Genomic DNA, 6000 nt, shown 5'->3' with positions numbered 1-6000 from the left:
TCAGGTCATGTCATGACCCAAATGGCCAATTCTCAACATCTTGCGTTTGCCATGGGCCTTGTGAGCTTTTGACACCCTGATTTCGGCCTTTTTTGCCAGTCTTACCTCCCACCTATCATGGAACATGTTGTTCGACGATGTACAGGGGTCAAGGTCAGGGTCAAGGTCAACCTAGGTCATCTAAGATAATTGCGTTTTAGGCAAGCTGAATTTACTTTTTGTGAAGTTTTTTTGACTGCATTTTTGGTAAAAACTTCTCAGATCATGATTTCATGTGATATGGACCCAAAAACAATCGGTGCACACATCAGTATACACACAGACACACACAGACATACAAACACATATAATTGACCTTGACCTAGCTTGACCTGAAATGACCTCAGCAGCAAAATTCTGGTCGGATAGTGTGACAAAGAGGTTCTAGCTGGCTTGGCACCAGAAAACAGCATCGTCATCGGTATTTGATAAGCAGCGCACTTGATATCCAACGGTGACCCAAAACAGCAACATTTTTTAGTTTGACCTGACCTGGAAGGTCAATGACTGACCTGAGAAGGTAAAACTGGGTATCATTGGATTCGTCTCTTCCCAAAGAATCTTTTTGGTCTTTACTGCTAAGCTCTATCTCCAACAGGAACGAAATGGCGCGGGGGGGGGGGTGGCAACCACCCCCCCCCCATGTGCGTTCTAGGATGGGAAAATGGCATGTGCGGGCGAGGGTTAGTGGGATCTGAACAATATGTAATTGATGCGTTTAGTCTCTGGGAGCATTTCGATTTCCAGGAAAGGCTGGTTCAAATATCTCTCCTGGCCTCTCCCAGCTTGTTCAAATTTATTTGTCTCTAGAAATAACCGATAACAAAAATAGATAAACAGCACTCCCATGGCAAACACAGTTTTTTTTTTCGGTTCCCGAGATAGCCGTTGGCAGTTTCCAAAATGTTGAAATAGTCAACATTTTACCTTTGGTGACCTCTGGTGACCTGACCTCTGACCTGACCAAAAAAATGACCGAAGTGTTTTCGTCCTTATTTTGGACGTTCTTTCGATTGCCGCTTAACGCGTGTCGCTACGTGGCCCAGGAGCCGAGTTAGAAGGGGGGGGGGGTGTTCAGACACCCCCCCCCCCCCGCGGCCCGGCGCGGAATCTCAGAGCACCGGCCCGGCGCGGGCTAGAGGGCTTTCACGCTCTGCACTATCTCGCTTCTTAGTAACCGATTGCCCGGCGGTGACGGCCGATTCAATGCACTTCCCGTTATCACTGTTTCCGTCCTGAGGCTACAATCGTGTCACATGAGAGAAAATATCGACAATGCCGCAAGCAAAAATAGCTGAACATGCTGCTTAAGAACTAAGCTCCTTTCCAAAGCAGATCAAACCAATACTAAAAGGGCAAAAGCTCACGTTTTGTGATCAAAGCAAACAAAACGACAAGAAATCAGTGTTTGTTGTTAGTAAGAATTGAGTTGTGCTCCAATCGTTTTTCAATGGCAAAGCAAACGTGCAATCCTACCATTCCCCAGAATTGTTATTGGACATCTGTGCACTTCCCCAAAATTACAAGTGGCAGTGGCAGCAAGCGGCAGCCATCTGACTGAATGTAGCGTTAGTTGTGATTTGTGAGAGAGATTCGATCAACTTCACTAGTTTCCGAGTACCTACCGGTTGGTTGAAATATAGCCGCAACATGCAGTGAGTAGCCTAGCCACCACATAGTTACTAACTATCTAACCGTGGAGGTAGACAATTATCATTTACACCTTGCACCATTAACCCGCGCCGGGCTGGTGCTCCGCGACTTCCGCGCCGGGGGTGTATTAACACCCCCCCCCCCCTTCTAACTCGGCTCCTGGGCCACGTAGCGACACGTAGTAAGCGGCATTCGAAAGAGCGTCAAAAATAAGGACGAAAACACTCGGTCATTTTTTGGGTCAGGTCAAAGGTTAGGTCGCCAGAGGTCATCGAGGGTCAAATGTAGTCCGTTTCAACAATTTTGGAAACTGCCAACGGCTAACTCGGGAACCTATAGAGCAACAGCGCGGCGGAAAAACGCATTCGATAGCCCTTTTCCAGATCTTTATGTGTATTGTGCTCAGATTTGACCTGAGATCAACGGTTTAGCCTCCAGAGGGCAAAAACTAAAAATAGCAGTTTTCACGAAAATGGTTTTTCGTCAATACCCTAACTTTTGACTCAAGAGAGCCACGACATTAATTTTGGCAGCATCGTGCTCCTCTCGTTGAGACGCGTCTAATGAATTATTTGTTGACCTTAAAAGGTCATTTTGAAAAGTTGACCTCAGGTCAAGGTCATGACCTGACCGGACCGGAAAGGGTCATGTTGCATATCAGTCGATTCGTATTGTCGAGCTGAATACATCTGACGTGTTTTCATCGCTCTAGCAAGTCTTTATCAAAAGTTATAGCCAAAAAACTGCTGGTGACCGTTCATGACCTGAGATGACCTCAGGGGCACACAGGTGCATTTTTTTCGATTCAGTGTGTCATTTTTACCTATGAACCGATGTTTGTGAGGGTTTTGAACATCATTCGTCCAAAATAGGCGCATCTCAATTTTTCTCCCATTGACTTATAACGGAGAGGTCGCAAAATTGGCCTGACCTAAAGTCACTGATATCAAAATTCCGAGATAAACATTTTGTACATACTGTTACTCTCATCAATCGCTGAAAGTTTCAAGGCGATCGTTTCGTCGGCGTAGCTATGACGAGGATTGAAACTTTACTTTTTCTGATGTTAGGTCACTTGACCTGACCTGGTGACCTGACCTTGAGAGCCCTGGGTCTGAAATTTTAACAACATGTGTGGAACAAATGCATGAACAGGTGTGCCAAAAACGGCGGCAGTCCGCGCCACCGTTTTTGAGATATCTGCGAAAAACCGCAGTGGGGGTGTTCAAACGCCCGGCCCGGCGCGGGTTAAAGGAGTCGTTCTAGCATCACACATCACAAATAAATAAATAAACATATCACGCGTGACGTCATCAGACCAAGCATTCATTAGCGTGTCGTTAACTTACTATCTGTGAAAATGTGGCACAACGTTACGACTCCGGTGTCCTGAGTTGCTCTTCGTCTCCTTCCACCCTCCTCTGTCCACCTCTCTCTCTCTCCTCTCTCTCTCTCTCTCTCTCTCTCTCTCTCTCTTCTCTCTCTCTCTCTCTCTCTCTTCTCTCTCTCTCTCCTCTCTCTTCTCTCTCTCTCTCTCTCTCTTCTCCTTTCTTCTCTCTCTCTCTCTCTTTCTCTCTCTCTCTCCTCTCTCTCTCTCTCTCTCTCTCTCTCTTCTCTCTCTCTCTTCTTCTCTCTCTCTCTTCTCTCTCTGTCTCTCCTCTCTCTCTCTCTCTCTCTTTCTCTCTCTCTCTCTCTCTCTCTCTATCTCTCTCCTCTCTCTCTCTCTCTCTCTATCTCTCTCTCTCTTCTCTCTCTTCTCCATCCCCCTGCTCCCAGTTCCCACATCTATCAAACCGTGGCCGTCCCGGTCATGCGTGCCTCGATCAGTCGCGCGCGGCTTATGGGATGAGCTGCTCCCGGTCACACACACACGTGACGTCATCAGGTAGTCGTGCTGTGACGTCATCAGGGGTAGTCGTGCTGTACGGTCCGGTAAGTCGTGCCGCCAGTCCCCATTGTGAGGTTTCAGCGGAGCGCCGCAGGGACACCGGGGTCAGAGCCTGAGGTCAAGTCGGGTCAGGCCGAGTCTAGGGCAGTCGAGTCATGACTCTCGGCTGAACGCTTCGTCTAGAAAAGGTCACGGTCAGGATTATTACGGCAGAGTGAGGTCATTGTCAAACGTTTGTAGACTGCAGACTTAAATGCTTAACTCAGATATTTTCCTATAAGATCATTAACTCAAAGATCACTTTTAGAATCGCGTGTATTATGAGGCTCCTGAGATTATGGTTTCCGTAAAAGAGAAAATAATGCCAATGCAAAGCATTGATGCATGACAACTGCTTGATAATTAGAAAAACACATGTCAAACCAGTGAGTAGTGATTGCCTAACCTGTATCATGGGTTGTGTAATGCCAAATGGTTCAATGTCCAGATGGTTTATCTCTATTCACACACATCAGATCTCCTGGGTGTGCTACGAGTAGACACTATATGTATACAATCAGTGTAGTATAGATGTCAGTCAGAAGATGTACAGGGTGGGGCAGAAAGATTTACCTCTTGATTTTCCTAAATATTTCGGCCCCGAACAAATATATCAAATTGATTTCTGGCACATATATGCAGTAACATGTACACATCTCAGCGACGGCATAATGAATCAATATGGTCACCTTTGTCCTTCACCACTGCCTCGAAACGTCCCTCTGCGGAGGGGCACGAGCGCCGCACTGCGTCCCCGCCAAGATTCGACGGTGCCGTCTCGAGGGCCAGCTTCAGGGCGGCGATTCTGCTGTGTGGCACTGCACACACCCTCCTCTCTAAGATGGCCAGATTGCGAAGTCCATCGGGTTCAGGTCTGGTCTTGATGATGGCCGAATGTCTTTGTCCCAGAACCCAGGCATGTGGGTCTTCCACACGGTTGAGCGATGTTGGCCGTTTGCGGCGGCGCACCGTCCTGGACGAAGACGCATCCGTCTCAGAACGACTAAGTGACCCAAGACAAAGCATGTTCCTCCAGCAGATGGACTTGAACCTCTGAATTCACTTTCACAGCCTCCTTGATGAAGACCAAGGCTCCTTTTGAGCCGTCGGATGCGACGGTAGCCCAAACCATGACACCAGCAGGCTTCAAGCAACAAAAAAATGGTGCGAATAGCAGGATCAATGCTGGATGGACCATCTGCCAAAATGTTGAAGCTTTGGGAGTGTCTCTGGGGCTCAGGCATGAACATGTTGTCATTGGACCAGCAGAATGCCTTGTTACCGGCGCTCCTGATCTCCTCCAATGTTTTGGATCCTGTGTAGCCGATTTTCCCTGGATGCCGCCGAAATTAGGTGTCGACGTTGCATCCTGTAACATAAAGCCTAAGCCGTCGTTTATGATTCTCTTGGCGGTTCTGGGCTAAACAACGAGTTCCCTTGGCAGTTTGCGCATGCTTCGCCTAGGAATTGAAACACCTTCTTGCGCACGATATCAACTAGCTTTTTGAAGCGGAAATTCTTTGTTCTGCCTGGCATGTACTTCGACGACACTAACGCTGTCTTTTGAAGTCATTTAATTATACTGCAAACAGTTTTTACGGCAACACCGAGCTGTTTGGCAACGCTTCGGGAGCTGTGGCCAGTCTACTTCAGCGCTGCAATTTGGGCTCACTTAGTCATCTTCGCCATAGCTCACCAACAACTATTACAAAATGTAAAAACGATCTTAAAGTTGATACATGAGTCAGTTGGGAGGCTGCATGCAAAATTTTATCAAAATCCGTTCATAACTTTTTAAGCAATGGACTGAAAACAAACAGGTAAATCTTTCTGCCCACCCTGTATAGTATAGTTATAGTCAGCAGATGACCACGCATAAATGGCGAGAATAATGCGATTCAGATTGGCTATCAACTTTCTACTAACGCACGTCTGCCAAAATGAGTCCTTCTGTGTATTACTCATGCTTGACCAATAACTAATGCCACATTTCAGCGATTGTTGCAAAATGACCGCTGTTCGCCACGCCTCTTGACTCCAAAGCGACGGTAGTAATCGCTCCATTAGTTTCTTCGTTTGCCACCTGCCGATAAGCGTTTCGCGTTCCATGTTTCATAGCCCAAACTCATTCACTCATGCAAAAATTCAGCGCTGCATAATCGTTGCTTTGCTCCACAGTTTCCGCAACGTCAGGTTTCCAGCCGCGATGCCATTGCAACAAGCGCGCACGCAGCGTAGCGCTCAGGGTCGCTGATAGCGGCTTCGGTGGTATCTTTGCTGCGGTCACAAACATCCTGGGATGGCCTGAAGCACGCACAGTTGGAGATACGTCGTCTAATGGTTGGAAAAAACGGGCTTCCCCAGTGAACATTAGGTAATCG

This window comes from Amphibalanus amphitrite, unplaced genomic scaffold (assembly GCF_019059575.1).
Source record: "Amphibalanus amphitrite isolate SeventyFive unplaced genomic scaffold, NRLGWU_Aamphi_draft 001601F_arrow, whole genome shotgun sequence".
NCBI classification, from domain to species: Eukaryota; Metazoa; Arthropoda; class Thecostraca; order Balanomorpha; family Balanidae; genus Amphibalanus; species Amphibalanus amphitrite.
Note: the sequence above shows the minus strand (reverse complement) of the source record.